General features: G+C 39.5%; 1 protein-coding gene across 1 annotated transcript in view; it reads right to left on the reverse strand.

The window, feature by feature from the left end:
• The window catches only part of Large1 (LARGE xylosyl- and glucuronyltransferase 1), a 449,296-nt gene that overhangs the window by 109,640 nt on the left and 322,251 nt on the right, over positions 1-17,405 (reverse strand). The gene's annotated exons all lie outside the window — the stretch shown is intronic.

Genomic DNA, 17,405 nt, shown 5'->3' on the forward strand with positions numbered 1-17,405 from the left:
ATGCTCAGATATACAATACTTTCATGTACACTATTGTAAAATGTTATTGGGGGTATCACAGAAGAACAAATAAAAATAACAATCTTTATAGATAGGAAGAATCATTACACAAAGATCACAACTTTGTATGTGACTGATTTGATGAATATAAATCTCAAGTTCAGTGTGTGTGTGTGTGTGTGTGTGTGTGTGTGTGTGTGTGTATGCAGAACTCAACAACTTATTCATATAGAAATAGCTAAAATTCTAACTAATTCATTGAACTGGGATCATATCTTTTTTTATAGTTCTATTTTAAAGTTTTAAACCATAGAGATCAGGTGAGGTAACAAGACTTGGCATCAAGATTTAATTAGCTGGAGATACTGTGGTATTGATCCAGAGAAACACAGTCTGATAAAACTTATTCATGCAGATACAAAAAAAGAAAGGTAATTTGAAAAATAATCTTGGGAAAAGTAGTTACCATAATAAAATATATTATTCATACTTCATACATGAGTTAATTTCAGGTGAAAGACAAGGCTAAAGACTTAAAGAGAGACTTCTCTGAAGAGGAAATAAGAATGGCCAATAGACACATGAAAAAATGCTCGACATCTCTGACCATAAAAGAAATGCAAATAGAAATGACTTGAGATTTCACCTCACCCCAGTTAGAATGGCCATTGTCAAAAAATCTATTAACAACAGATGCTGCTGAGGATATTGCCAGAATGGATTGCTACTATACTGTTGGTGTGAGTGTAAACTTGTTCAACCACTCTGGAAAGCAGTGTGGCAATTCCTCAAAAGAGAAAACACAGAGCTCCCCTATAACCCAGCAATCACATTCCTTGGCATTTACTTAAATGTTCAAAAACAAGGCCATACAAAACCTACCAGCACAACCACGTTCATTGAAGCATTATTCACCATAACTAAAATATGGAACCAACTCAGATGCCCCTTAGTACATGAATGGATCAAGAAGATGTGATATATACGCACAATGGAATTCTATGCTGGAATTCTTTCTAATGAGAAAGAATGTCACTGCCCCATTCATAAGGAAATGGAAAGACTTGGAAAAAAATCATATTAAGTGAAGTAAGCCAGACCCAAAGAAACATAGGCTCCACAGTTCCCTCACTGGTAATAATTAGTACACATCTAGGATTTCCCCAGCAGAGTATCACAATAGGTTAGAAGCTATGCACATATGGCCATATAGGATGAGGCTAAGTGAAACGAATTCCAGGATATGTAAATAAGAGGTTTATCTGTGATTGCTGTTTTTAATGTGTTATGTGAAGTTATTTCTATCCTCTTTTTTCCTCCTTATGTTCCCCTCATGTTGTTACTTTATCTGACTTTGGTACCTGGTGTATTTGTATATATGTTTGTCTATTTATTTGAAATAGGGAAGGGAAGGGAAAATCAAAATGAGTGGGAGGGGGTAAGGAGGAAAGTGGGAGAAAAACATGGGAAGGGGTAACAATGTTCAAGAAGTAATTATCCATTACCTGATGAATGAATGTAACTATAACCCCAACAATAAAATAAAGTTAAAAAAAAAGACAAGTCTTTCCATTTCCTTACAAATGGGGCGATGTCATTCTTTCTGACAGCAGCATAGAATTCCATTGTGTATGAATACCACATCTTGTTGATCCACTCATAACTGAGGGATATCTGGGTTGGTTCCATATCTTTGCTATGGTAAATAGTGCTGCAATGAACATCATTGTGCTAGTGGATTTAGTATGTCCTTGTTTCTGGACCATTAGGTAAATGCCAAGTAGTGGAATTGCTGGGTCATAGGAGAGCTCTATGTTTAGTCTTTTGAGGAACTGCCATACTGCTTTCCATAGTGGTTGCATGAGTTTGCATTCCCACCAACAGTGTAGTAATTATTCCTCCTGGCCACATCCCCTCCAGCATTTGTTGTTATTAGATTTCTTGATCCTGGCCATTCTAACTGGAATGAGGTGGAATCTTAGAGTTGTTTTGATTTGCATTTATGACCAGAGATGTCAAGCATTTCTTCATGTGTCTATAGGCCATTTTTGTTTCTTCTTCAGAGAAGACTCTCTTTAAGTCTTTGGCCCATCTTTTAATGGGATGGTTGTTACTTTGGCGATTAGTTTTGGAGTGATTCAATTTTTTGAGTTGTTGACACATTTTAGATATGAGGCCTTTGTCCGTTGTATGGTTAGTGAAGACCTTTTCCCATTCTGTAGGCTTCCTAATTAATTTACTAACTATGTCCTTTGCCATACAGAAGCTCTGCAGTTTAATGCATTCCCACATATCCAGCCTTTCTCTGATTTGTTGTGTTTTTTGGTCCTTATTGAGAAAGTTTCGACCTGTGACAAGGAGGCCTAGTGTGTCTCCTATTCCACTCAATTTGTAAGGAAATGGAAAGACTTAGAAAAAAATCACACGAACATAGGCCCAATAGTCTCCCTCATTTGTCATAATCAGTAGAAACCTTGGGCTCTCCTAGCAGAGATTTACAATAGAACAAAATCTAGAGACATTAGGCCAAACAGTATGATACTAAATGTAAGGACCTCCAGGATAATGAAACAAAAGCCATATAATGAGTGACTGTTATCCTTAATGTACTATGTTATCGCTCATCTCTTTTGCCATCCCTTAGTTATCTCATATTGTTAGAATTTTTCACCTTGTTATCTGATATATTTTATATGTGCTTAATTGGTTATTTGAAATTGGATAGGGAAGGGGGGAATCAAGATAAGCGTGGGGAGGGTGGGAGGGAAATGGGGACCATGTCATGAGAAAGGGTATCAATGTGAAGTTATGTACCTTCTATCTGGTGAATATAATGTAACCCTTCTATTAATCACAATAAAAATTATCAAAAAAAGAAAGACAAAATTTTGTATGAAAGGCAAAATTTCCTAAAATATAAAATATGAAAAGGATACTTTTACGATCTTACATTTCTAAACTGAATGCAAAAACATGTGAACCATAAGAAAACAAATGAAAAATTTTACTACACTTCAATTTAGAACTTCAGTGTATTAGAAATATCATAAATTAAAAGATAATATTTGCAATATATAAATGGCAAAGATTAAAATCCAGAACATGTAAAAAGTAGCTACAAATCAAAAAAGATGACAAACTAAATAGAGAAGTGGGAAAACATTATAAAATAACTTTTTATAATGGAATATTTCACCAGTCAATGATCATGTTAAAGAATACAATTTTCATAAGCAATAACAATGCAGTTCTATCCCAGATTGGCCATATGAATCAACAATGAACAAGGAAGTTCTGGTTAAATGAGTCGTAATAGGAATCTTTGACCATCAGGGTGGGAGTATAAAGTACAGCGAATACTTAAGAAAACCACTGTCCAGCACTAATAGGAATGAAACAAATGAACTTAGTTTATTTATACACTATAACATTGCTACAGCTTACTAACATAATCCTAGAAAAATTCACCAGTTGCAGAAGTATCAATGTACAATAATTCTACTTATATGAATTTAAAAGAGTCAAAGTAAACAGTTTATTTTAGTTGGGCTTTGGAGGTTCATATGTGTAACTCCTAGTACTCAGGAGACTAAGATCTAGAGGGTCATGGTTCAAGGCCATTTGGGGACTTTGAAATGGGACTTCATTTCCAAGTAACTAGCATAAAAGGATGGCTCAGGTGGTAGAGTGCTAGTCACAGCAAGTATGCAGCCCTGAATTACAAATCCCAGCACTGAAAAAATAAAACAATGGATAATGAGTATTTGGGGCTTGAAGTGTTTTTTTTTTCTTTTTTGAGGGATTCAAATTACTTAGTAGATAGATACAGAGATACAGGGATGTGAGATTTATTATTCTTTAAACAGAATATAAACATCAACTATATTCCTTCTTGTTATATGGAACATTATACATTTAAAATACACAAACAAAACACTGCAACAAACCAAACAAACAGGGGTTGCAGGTGGGAAATAGGGAGGAGCAAACTTCCCATGAGGTTATGCAGAACAGCTCCATCCATGTGCCCAGGACTGTGAGCTGTTCTGTGTGTTTTTATCTCCATGTTTGTTTTCCCATTTCTACTGGGAACCCAGTGCAGGCAGACTGTGGTCATTAGCCTGTTGCAAATTTCAGTTTTTTTTTTAATTACAATTCATTCACAACAAGGCAGAATCTACAGAGAAGGCCATGCAAGTTTTGTTGGAGAGAGTCAAATTTAAAAGCAAATAGGTGAAGGGTTAACGGAAGGTTCAAGTTTCATTAAGTAGATGTGTTGATGTGACCGGAGCGTGAAGTGCAGAGGGCTGGGCCTCTCCATCCCTTGGAAGACAGCATCACCCATAATGAATTCTGCACAGCACTGCTTCCAACCCCGTGATCTTTCATTCATCGATTTTATTGTCAAATGAAAAGGCACTGGTTCCAAGTGGCATTTAGTGAGACAGATGGGGAGTGACCCAGACTTCATTACTGGGCGCCTGCTCCCTGGATAATTTTTATGCTACATGGTTGGAAAGCAACAGAGGTGCAGGCTGTTTTTGCTTCTAACATCTGGAATTGTTTTGGTTCAGGTCCAAGTTATTTAAAGGCTTGTACTTCAAATGGCATCTTCCTACGGACATAGGCACAGCTCAGCCTAACAAGGACACCAGAGGAGTGCCAGTTTCTAGCTTCTATCCTACCATCATGAGGTATTAAGAGGTGGCCAATACATGTGCTTGACTTTGCTAGATACTGCAGAAGGTAAGGTTTCTGAAAGGAGTCCAAATTTGAACTCCAAGTAATACTTAGAAAAATCCCACTGAATGGAATTAGCCAAATTTTTCCCTAAGATGTGGCAATGCTGCCTAGTGAATTGAACACAAAGAGTTTAACCTCTCATTTTTGTAGTGTTAGGATTAAACTCAGGGTTTTACACTTACTAGGCAGATGTTCCACCACTTTAGTCATTCTTCCAGTCCTGTTTTGTCAGCTGTGGGGTCTGAACTTGGATCCTGGGTACTGTCCCTGAGCTCTTTCTGCTCAAGGCTAGCACACTACCACTTTGAGTCACAGTGCTAGCTTCCAGTCTTCTGGAGCTTAGTTGGAGATAAGAGTCTCATGGACTTCCCTGCTTGGGCTGGCTTTGAACCATAATCCTTAGATCTCAGCCTCCTTAGATCTCTTGCCAGTCCTGGGCTTGAGCTCAGGGCCTGAGCACTGTCCTTGGATTTTTCTCAAGGATAGAACTCTACCACTTGAGCCTCAGCACCACTTCTGTCTTTTTCTAAGTATGTGGTACCAAGGAATCGAACCCGGGTCTTCATGCATGCTAGGCAAGCACTCTACCACTAGGCCAAACTCCCGGCCCATACCTGGAACCTTCTGTTGTGATCTTGTCACTCATAACAGTGCTCCAAATCACTATCTGTAGCACTACTCACTTCTCTGAAACCTCATCAGTTTCAGTCTTACAACAACTCCAAGGTCAATTCAACTAGGCTGCCACTCAAAGTCAACATGTCAAAATTTCAAACACTTAATTTTCTTATTATAGACACTGCTTTTTAGGTAGCACATTTTGTAGCCTTGAATACCATCAACTGTCAAAATCTGATCAATATCTTTGGAAAAAATTAAGGACAGAAAGCCATTGTGCTCATTGAATATTTCCTGGGAACAGCTACTTTGCACATCTCACTTGTAACTTGCACCACTGCAAGATTAATCTTGCAAAACTATGACCCAGGAATATCAAGTTTCATTAATTATAAATCATATTAATGGGTGGGGGGAAAAAAAAGAAGTGAGGCCCTATGCTGCTGATGACGCCAAGCCCAATCTCCTTGACTTGGCTTTAACCTGTCCATAAAGCCTTCGAGTGAACACTAATCAGAACAGAATACCTACTCTCTTCAGGCCTGTGCTCCAGGTACGGAATAAGCAGGTTGTTGCAAGACCTGTATGTATACAAGGGACTTAGACAATGACATGTAAGTGTCCTTCTTCTAACAAGATACTGATCTCAAGGATCAAAAATTAAGGCTGTGGAAATATAAAAAATAACAGCTATCATAGTGAATGTGAGTATTTCTATTGGCTTTTACTTACAAAAATTCCTTCTGGGATTTTAAAAATAATTTCTCACAGGGCACTCACAGTGGCTCATGCCTGCTATCCTAGCTATTCCGAAGGCTGAGATCTGAGGATCGTGTTTCAAAGCCAACCTGGGCATGAAAAGTCTGTGAGACTCATCTCCAATTAACCCCCAGAAAACTGGAAGTTTCTTGAGCACTGTGGCTCAAGCGCTAGTGTTGAGCTGAAGTGCTTAGGGACAGTGCCCAGGCCCACAGTTCAAGCCTTATGACTGACCCCCCCCCCCAATAAAAACTCAAACAATTTCTCACTAGTCTCTTCTCTCTCCAATAACTATTTGCTTCAGTTTTAATCATCTCTGGTTTCCTACTACACTGTGCCCTACCCCAAATAATGCCTATAAATCCTACACTGTGTAACTGGATGGAATCAAACACAAGGCTCCCCTCAAGGGAGGTGGAGCTCCCAGCTCCTTCCCTGGCTTCTCTTTCCAGAATTTTCAGGATAATTCTCTTTCCAGGAGAGAAGAAAAAAAGGAAGGGCTGAAAAGAAACAGATATTTGTTTCAAGAAGGAGAGAAGTCCATCCAATCAAGCCAGCCACTTTGAAGCTAGGCAGACAATGCTAATTTTAGTGCCTTGGGTCATTTGAGCACTGATCCTTCAGGATGGTTGCAAACTTTCCAGGTACACCGTAAGCTCTTTGCAGACAAGAACAATAGTTAGTGGCAGACTTCTCCAGGACTTTGCACACAGAAAGACTGAACAGTTTGCTGGAGGGAAGGAGGAAATGAGAAAGCGAAGGGGAGAAGAAACAAACAAGAAGAAAGGGAAGGTTTGGAAAAGATGTTTGGGAAAGGCTCTATCTGTAGTTTACTTCTGAAATTATCCAGTGGAATGATTTTCAGTGATGGCAGCACTGACTCCTCAAAGGTAGTTTGGAAATTTCTGCAGGTGGGTTTTGTTGTTTTTCTGATTGGAGGATGACATTTGCTAAATTTGGAAGGTACTGTGAAGAGGCCATCAATATATTGCAGTGTAAAGGGCAATTTCACACCACTAAGAACTGTCCCTTGCCTATGGTAGCTTTCAAATGTTTCTCCAGATATTCATTTAAGTGGAAACAGATGTTAATAAGCATTTGTGTATAAAATCTAAACCATATTTTACATTTAAACTCCAAGGGTTTCTGCACAATTTAATATATGCTGAATGTTCTAGCAAAGTGGCTACCGTATAAATTGCGGGAAGATTGCACTGTTTTCTTTGGAATCTAACCAAGAGTTGTTCATCATTTTGTAAAAGAATGATACAACAGCCAGGCTGTGTGGATTATCAGAAACAACTTGCCTATGTTTTTCTGAACCGGTGGCTGCTATATGCAAGGGAGTTCTGCCTACTGACAAGTCTATGATCATTTCACTATGTTTTCTTTCTTTTTTTTTTTTTTGCCAGTCCTGGGCTTTAGCTCAGGGCCTGAGCACTGTCTCTGGATTTTCTCAAGGCTAGAGCTCTACCACTTGAGCCTCAGCACCACTTTCAGCTTTTTTTCTGTGTATGTGGTACCAAGGAATCAAACCCGGGTCTTTGTACATGCTAGGCAAGCACTCTATCAGTAGGTCAAACTCCCGGCCCTCTTTCTGTGTGTTAAGGTGATCAACCGGACTATCTTCCTGGAAATGAGTGGATTCTAGGACACAGTACTTTTAATGCTAAATGGGAAAGTTCCAGGAAACTTGGGGTGTTACTTACCCCATGTTGACAGCGTGTGTGTGTGTGTGTGTGTGTGTGTGTGTGTGTGTGTGTGTGTAAATATTGGGGGTTGAACTTGGGTCCTCAAGCTTGTCAGGTAGGTACTTTATCACTTGAGCAATGTCCTTAGCCTTTTGTGCTATTGTTATTTTTTTCAAGGTAGTTTCATTTCTTCCAGGGTATAGCTGGACCTTTATTCTCCTACTTACATTTTGGCATAAGAAGACAAGTGGGTATACCATACTTAGTTTTTTATTGGTTAAGATGGAGTCTCTTAAAATTTTTGCCAAAGCTCAGTTTGAACTACGACCCTATGATCTGTGCTTCCCAATAGTAGGCACACAAGCATACATTTAGCTACACTGTACTTACCATGTCACAATACCTAGTCCTTCTTATGTTCATGCTACCAAGTAAAGTATTTAAAATATCTGCTGAAAGAATGGGAAGAGAAGAAGAAAGAGATGAAGGCACTGCCTTAAGAGTTACAAATATCAGTTTCATCTTACCATGTTTTCTAGAAATGTGTGCCTGAACTCCCATAAACCCACAATGTGAGGACATATAATATTCTTACTGTTTTTTGCAATGCAGTTCTCCAACACAAGTTTGGAGGAAAAAGTCAGTTGTCATATACTTGTAGAAGGGTTTTAATATCCAGTATCTACAAATTGCAAGGGAATTTCAGGGTCACTGATTCTGAATAATTTCTTTTATCCAAGTACTACTTTTGCCTGTTGCATTTAACCCATCAGCTAAAAGACAACATGGCTAGAGGTGTCAAACTTAGTTACAATGCAAGAGATATAGTACAAAGTACCTACCACACTCAACTTAGCAAACTTTGCATACATCAAGTAGATTCCCCTTGCATACAGAAGAGTTTGAGATCTTACTCTGTCAGGACACAAATCCTCTCTCTACCTTTGGAGAAGTGATCCGGAGCCTCACTTACAACATCTGCTTTGAGATAATCAGAAATAACTAGAGAACAGTTCTCTTTCTGATTGATTTTGGCTCCCAAAAGGAAAGCAACCAAAGCTCACAAGAAAATCCGGAGAGTGTACAACCAGCCCAGTACTGTGGTTTCAGTGATGTCCCCAGAGGAAACTGAGCTGTCAGCAAGATGGTAAAGCTCCTGCACCCAAAATACAGCTGCTGAGCTACAATTGAGAAACAATTTTGTTCATGGGAGGATTGGATGAGAAAAAAAAAGCAAAGAATGAAAGCAAGAAGCCAGGAACATCTGTTCCTGAAAGCCACAGCAGGACGTTCTGAGCCCTAATGCTGCGTCTTGCCAAACCATATCTCTCAGTACACCCACCCATCTTTGGCAAACATAACAAGGACAATAAGAAAGGGGCAGAAGAGTTGAACTCGGGGACAGGGAAAGACATAATCTACTCACTGGCAGCTTTGTTGGAATGTCTAGGATTGACAGTGAAGTAACAGAGTACAAAGTCAAGCTCTGATTTCTGTCTCATTGGTTAGGGAAGGATGGTAATAATAGTTACATAACTGAGATACAAGTTAAGTTTTAAATTGAAGCCAGTTATGGCTCATTTTTTTCATAGCATTACTGAGTTATAATGAACATGTTGTACCATTTAATATTCATCTTGCCCACAGTCATCATGTTCATTCACTCAAAGAGTTTTGATAGGTATAGTTAGAGTAGGCCATAATGTATACAAATATTTCATTTCTAGTCTGTGTCCTGCCTCTGGCTTCCACGGAATGTCTAGATACCCAAAAGGTATGCATTCCTGGCATGGCCACAAATCCAAGAGACCCACTTAGAATTTTTCAGAGCATCGATGACTGACCTGAGCAGAGTGTATGAGGAATTTTCTTTTCCTTCTTTTCTTTTGGTGGGTATTCTGGCTTGAACTCAGCCTGAGCGCTGTCCCTGAGCCCTTCTGCTCAAGGCTACCACCCTACCCTTGATCCAAGCCCCACTTCCCATTTTCTAGAGGTTAATAGGAGATAAGAATCTCAGGCTCTTTTGTGCCCAGGCTGGATTTGAACCTTGATCCTCAGATCTCAGCCTCCTGAGTAGCCAGGATTATAGACATGAGCCACTGTGCCAGGCCGTATGAGGAATTTTCTTTATCAACATAGATGTCAAGGGCGGAGAGTTTGGCCTAGTAGTTAAAGTTCTTGCCTAGCATGCATGAAGACCCGGGTTCGATTCCTCGGTACCACATACATAAAAAAAAAGCCAGAAGTGGTGCTGAGGCTCAAGTGGTAGAGCTCTAACCTTGAGAAAGTCCAAGGACAGTGCTCAGGCCCTGAGCTCAAGCCCAGGACTGGCAAAAAAAAAAAAAAAAAAAACAAACATAGATGTCAAGCTTTAGCCAAATGACTCAGACATGCAACTTGGTAGGCCACATTCTCCTTGCTAGATTTGAAGGGCAATGGGGAGTCATGGAGCTGCCCCCCAAAGAAATGACTCTTGTTGGGGCTATTTAGGAGACCATCACAAATTCGCTCTCCAGCTACCCCCAGCCATGTAGAAGCAAATTTCTTTGAAAAAAAGTTCTCAAAGATATTAAGGGCTTTGGTGGAAGTCTTCAAAGTGCCACTGGTGACACGTGGATTCTTAGGGAATGTTCTCAGAAAAGCCCTGCCTGGGGCTCATGGTAGCTGACACTAACTCTTGTGAATATATTCTTTCTCCCAGATGTGATGATCAGGATGGGGTCAGCTGGCTGCCTGGTGACATTTTAACAAAAGCAAGGTGAGGCCAGTGCAACTCTTTCAAGAAAGGGTCTGCCTGTGGGTTGGGAGTACAGTGAACTTTGGATAATTTGATCTTCTAAACAGTCTTTGTTAAAACCCCCTCTCTGTTTAGAAACCAGGCTTGCTTGATTCTTTCCAGTTCAACAAAGGATTAGAGAAAAAACTGCCATCTCAGCATTCCAAGTAAGATACATGAAAGATGTTTGTCCTCAGAAAACCTTGATTTCCTGCCCAAGAAAAGTAGCCAAAAGGTCCAAAGCCAGAGACTTTTAGACACACTACCCCATAAAATTTAGTGAGTTCCTTCAGTGCTCACATTCAGCTAAATAATCCCAGTATTGTTCAGATGTAGGGAGCTACAAACAAGTGCTGTAATTAGTAATAATTGGGGAATTTAGGCCTTTTATCGCCAAAGTCCATTTCATTGTGGTAAAAATAGTACCAATACTTCAGGATCCCTGCATTAGTCATTTCCATTCTGCAAATAAAATACCTGGGGCTGGATAACTCTATAGAGAAAACAGGTGTATTTATTTCACAATTCAAGAAGTTGAAAAGCTGGACTCTATCTAGCAAAGGCCGCCTTAATGGGAACCCTGAGTGGAACACAGTGTTATGTGGGAGGGACAGAAAGTCATGTGTGTATGTTCTGGTCTTTGTCCCCCCTTCTCAAGAAGCCATCATATATTCCATTGCGGGGCTTTACCTTGATGACCTCATCTAAGAACATGGTCTATTAAAATTCCCATCCTTGAAACACCACACAGTGACTGTTAATTTTATAGACATGGACCCCCTGGAGACACACTCTAACTACATCAGAACTAAAGCAATTCCCAACAATCACAGACCTAAAATATCCATCATGGTCCTACCAAAATCTTCTTTTTCCCCCCCAGTAATGTTTTCCAAATAAAGCTCCAATCACAGTTCTAGGTCTTACAGCCAACTCTTTTCTCCTGGAATCCCTGGCTCTGACCTTTTCCAGGGTCAAGGGTGAGCCTTGTCTTACTCCTTCATATAAAAACCAATGTGCAGAAGGAGCAAGAATATGGATTACAGGTGTCTTTCTCAGAGAAAAAACTCATCAAATGCTTGTCAAAAATGGGTCATACTTCTTAAAAGTGGCTTTGACAGGGCACTGCCACTGTGTGTCTGCCCAGGTCTGCCAGTTTCTTCTACCATACTTATTCCACTTAACCTTCTCTCTATCATCTTCTCTCCTCTTCTTCATCATATTCTTTCTTTAATATCTTAAAATAGTCTGGGAAATAGTGCTGCATTCCAAAGCAGGATGAAACAATTTTCAAAGGAACACCTGTCCCTGCATGAAGCTTTCCTGATGGCAGAAGGGCTGAGATGTCCGTCACTTCTGGCTCTGAACTCAGTTTTGCAGTTGGTTACCTGTAACCTCAGCTAAATCAATTAACCTCTCGGAACCAATGTGACTTTGCCTGTGAAAGTATAATGGACTGCTGTGAAAATTAAATGAGATAGTGCATGGAGACATCTGGCACAATGTCTAGGAGGAATGTAATAGGTGTTCAATAAATCTCCCCCCCCCCTTGCTCTTACCAAATTTCATGCTGGCAGTATGACCAATTTGCTCTTTAGGATGTCACAGACCTGTGCTGGCTGTTTTCTCCAAGGAACAAACATTTTCTAATATGGGACTTATGCTTCTAGTAAACTCACAGAATTCAGTGGGTGGCTTCTCATGCAACTGACATCAAGAATTTTACCCAACAGTGGGGTTTCTCAAGGAACTTTCTCATTCACAAATGCGTGCTGGGTGGTAAGGAGACATGCCTTTTGATTTATGTTTGAATGGTGACAGGGTCCTCAAGAAAGACATGATCAGCAGCTGGAAGTGTGACTGGTATGGAGGTTGGTCTCCCATATAATTCCTCATGCACTGCAACAGGAACTGAATAAATACTTGTTGAAAGAAATCATGAATAGTTGACTAACTCAAGCTACCGTACGAGTTGGAAAAGTACTTGTAAGTGATTGTTAGTCACTGACCAATCAGCTTTTCTCTGAGATTACTTTTTTGCTCTATTTATCCTAAAAAATAGGTTTTAATATCCAGGAAAATTAAGCTACATAGGGGAGCCTATGAAAGCAAAACAAAACAACGAACAATGAAAAGTCTCCCAAAGGCAAGGTGATCTACAAAGTTCAACAACAGGAACATAAAACCGTAGAATCCTGGAACCCTAGAATGCTGGGCACAAAGGTCTATGCCTATAATCCTAGCCACATGGGAGATAAGAGTCTAGGAGGATTTTAGTTGGAGGTTAGTCCTGGCAGAAAGTTACAGAGACTGATTCCCTTCTTAACAAACAAGCCAGGCACTGGTGACTTTCATCTCTAAATCTGGACACACAGAAGCATAGGTAGAAGAATCATGGTCTGAGGCCAGCCTATAAAAAGTCATGACAGCATATCTGAAAAAAAAAGTAGAAAGGTCTGAGAGAATGGTTCAAGTAGTAGAACATCTGTCTAGCAAGTATAAAACCCTGAATTCAAACACCAGTATTATCCAGAATAACAACAACAATAACAACAACAACAAAAAACAAGCCCTTAAAGCAATGGAAAATCTGGAATGGTGCCTAGCTGAACCTCAAGGGTGAAGACGGCAGGAGAAGGGGAGATAGGTAGCTGTTATTGCTTCATGTAGACCATGGAACAAAGCCACAGCACCACAGCTGGAGTGCACTCTGCCAGAAACTCCGAGTGATAGCACTAGTTAATCCTTCCCTGATCCTAATGTCAGAAACCTAAGCCTTTTATGATGCAGTAAAACAATTTTTATGGGTTTTTTCCATCCGTCTTGTGTCTTGATGTATTTTTTAATCAAAAAGGATAAGAACAAGAAGTCAAGTGGGTATAAATCTCTACTTATTCCTCTGGTTCCCTGCCCAGGGAGGAGAGGTAGGGCCTGTGATTGCACCTCTGCAGGGTGTGAACTGGTCCTGTCTTCCATTTTAAAGCAAATTTCTAGTTTTGGACAAGCTGCCTTGGCTGTAAGCAATGAATATGTTCTCTGATGGCTGATGTCAATGGTATCTCAGTGGGCCAAGTCTGGTGTTTCCAATCAATTTTACCTGTGTTATATCTTTACTTCTGATGACAAAACAACAATAACAAAATTCCCTTTATGAAATGTACACACTAGGAAAAAAAGAACAAAGGAAAATCCTCATGCCATTATTACCTATTATATATGTATATGTGTCCCATATTAATACTTATGAAGACATAACCAATCTCTGTTCCTGGAAGTTGGATATGTTCTCTAAATAGTCTTATTATAAGTAGCAAAGCCTTCTTGTTTCCATTTCTTACAATTTCCTAGAAGTGAAATTGCTATGTCAAATATTCACAGAATTTTATACTTCAGATGCAGTTTTTTCAACAGCTCTGTAAAAAACACTTATGGGATTTACACTCACTACAGAAAGAAGAGTTTACATTTTTTTTAACTTTACTATCACTGCCCAAGTTTAAATTTTCTTTCAATTTTCATTCTCCTGTGAAGTAAAAAATTTTCATGTATTCAATGACTCAGGCTTACTTCTTCAGAGAGGAACCTCTTTTTTCCTTTGTCCACCTATCCATTTATTTACTTTTTCAACGATTTCTGAGAAATTTTTACATAGCGAAATATAGGCTTAGACACTTTTGTGTGCAATGCATATTTCCCCTATAGCAGCTGGTTAACAAAATAACTGGTTGGGAAAGATGCAGGGAGAATGATGGAAGGGTGACATTGATCAAGATAAGATGCACTGTGCTCATAAACTGACATGGTGAATTGAAATCTCTTTGTATAACTACTTAAAAATAATAGAAACTATAAAAAATGGCTGAATGGTATTCTGACACAACTCCTCATCTAGCCTTCCAATTTTTCCTTTGCTATTTCTCTGTTCTCATTACTGGTCAAAGAATAATTGGTACAGCAACCCTTAGGCAAGATAACTCACTATTCATTGGGATTTATCATTAATTTATTTTCTGGATGGACAAAGGATTTTAAGATGGATCTTCTCTAGGTAAAACCTTACAACTTGGAACAAATGCTGACCTAGGCAAAAACTAGAAGTTAAATGTTGAAACCAATATGTATTAAGTGTTCTGAAAGGGGCCCTTTATTCAGGACAACAAAAATGCGAGCGAGGTTGTGGACCCAGGCAGGGTAGAAAATGTGGAATAAGGTACTCTATCTACCAGACAGCAGGATCAACTTCTTTGGGCCTCAGCTTTCATATTGTCAAATATACAAAATAATGTAATATACCCTGATCCACAGAACGGGTTTTAAATCCAATAGAAAGTCTCTATCCAATTGTTAATTATTAGCACAATGACTGTTAAATTTTATTGCCAATTTGAACCAGGAATTAGACTGGATTATTGGCCTGAACTCAAAAGCAGCAGTCTTGGCAAACTTCACTGGCAGATTAAGGTCACAACCTAAAGAGAACTCAGACACTTGATATGACTTACAAATGGTTATAACGGCTACCACGTTAAATAAATACAAGGTGATATTATTCATATTTTTTTCTTTGTAGAGCATCATTCTTTACTGGGCTCTATGCTGGGCCTCATGCCAGCTTCTGAGGACTTCAGGTTGAGCAAAATGCACTAACAATGGACTCAGAGTAACTGGATCTCTCTGTAAGACCATTTCCTGCTTGCTAAATGTAGGTCTTACAGGTAAGGAGTTGTTAATTAACTGATCATTTATCTTAACAGAAACTTTTTAGAAGAAGTTAGGGTTAAGGAAGCAAAATTGCATGCTGGCAGCCTTGCTATTGGTAGTGATTATGCCAGGAGTTTAGGCATAGGAGAACTCTGGATGGTGAGGAAACATGCCGCCTCCCCACAGGGTGTGTACAGCATAGTAGGACATGACTTAAAAGGCTTTCAATGAAGTCCAGTGATGTGTCACTAGAAATGCCACCATGAAATTCTTTAGGTCAGGATCCCCATTCCTATGTTCTTTTAACTAATATTGCTTTCTCATTCCTCCTTTCTAGTGGCAAAATTCCCAATCTTTCTAGAAGTCCTGGTGGGTCCTGCTCTATATCAGTTCACACTTGGGCTATGAGGGTTGACAGTACCACCCTAAAGGTCAGAGGAAGCAGGAGTCCATGAAATAGAAAGAACTCACAGAGAAAGATCAAATTCAGTGGGTACGAGCTAGGGTGTTTCACCAAGATTTCTCTTCCTATGGAAGAAGCCACTTTGACATCCAGAGTCATCTTGGAGATCCAATCTTTCATTATAGTAATAGAAATGCTACCTGTCCCTCTAACTATCGGTTTAACCCAGCTTGGATGTATACTGATGTATATTGAGGAATATACATCTACTGAATTCCATGTCTTGAGATAAGGGATGAGGGATGAGAGATGAGAATGGAAGGGAACAACAACAACAACAAAAACAAAAACAAAGATGATGGGAGGGAAACAAATGAAGAGAATGAAGAGGCAGGTTAGGAATCATGGCCAAGGAAGTAACCAAGGGGAACTAAGGAAGAGGGGATGGGCAGGGATAATGGATGCTGATAATAACCACTAGCACTCTTACTTTTAACTGTGAAGCCCATAAGATACTGCCTTGTTAAAGGACAATTAAATTATCTTCAGTCTGTTAAACTGATGGAGAGGGACAGGAGGCCACTGGCTTTCCAAATCTCCTTCACAAAGCGATGTGGCTTGGGAAAGTGGCTGTTCATCTGAAAGGGGTCACAACATGGCAGGAGAGAGAATCTTGTCAGCCTGGGCACCTGGTCCCTGTGGATTTTACTCTGCTTCTTGGTACAACTTGGCAATGGATGTGGTGATCTAAAAGGTGAGATCCATGATTAAGGTATTTGGAAATGGGGGTTCATATATTTTGGTCATCTCCGAACATGTAGTATGCAAACAATGAAAAACAGAAAGATGCACTGGTGATCTTCAACATTCCTGTACTTATCTCACTGGGCTATCAATGGATACTTTTCAATGTGCTCAAAGACACACACACATTGAGATAATGAACACTTTGAGAGAGATTCTGATGTCTCTACTTTAAAAAAAAGTTAGTTCGATAATAGTTTGGGGCTATTTTCTCTATCCCACAATCTTTCTGAGTAAAACAATAAATATTTATGGGGCCTGATATGATAGGTGATACAGAGAAAAATGAGCTGTGGTCCTTCACCTTGAGGAGTTTTGACTTAACAGTTATATAAGAATCTTTCCTTTCCTTATGCCAATGTCATTTTGATTTAAATGCAGGCAGGACTTATTCAATAAATCTTATTGTGAATCATACTTGGAAAGAGAATAATGTAATTGGAAAACAAATGTTAAAGGATGATAAGTTTCTTTTTTTTACATGTTTTCGGAGTTTCTGTGTCTTAAGGTCAAGATAAGGTCAAAGGGTCCATGTCTTAAGGGGTTCCATGCAGAGGAAGGGTCTTCAGCAAGCTTTGGAGGAGGGAGTGTCTGTGGGTCCTGCTGGCAGTTTGAGTTGAGCTGACTGGAGTTTCTTGGGTCCTACAAAGCTTCTCAACCCCAAAGTAGTCTTGTTTTAACCTAAGAGCCAACTCACAATTGCTTTTTCTTTCTTTTCTTCAAGTTCTTCAGTTCAGTCAGGAGACATGGGGGGGTCATGATAGAAGACATCTCCATCTGGTTATTCACTTTCCTCCATCTCTTTCCTCTTTCAGCTTGTATTGTTCTTCAACACTGAAATCACCTCAATGGATGTATCTGATGTGTCTTTGTTGTTATACATAATTCTCTCTCTCCCTCTCTCCCTCCC

Source organism: Megascapheus bottae, chromosome 2, assembly GCF_031878675.1.
Source record: "Megascapheus bottae isolate mThoBot1 chromosome 2, mThoBot2.hap1, whole genome shotgun sequence".
Classification (NCBI taxonomy): Eukaryota; Metazoa; Chordata; class Mammalia; order Rodentia; family Geomyidae; genus Megascapheus; species Megascapheus bottae.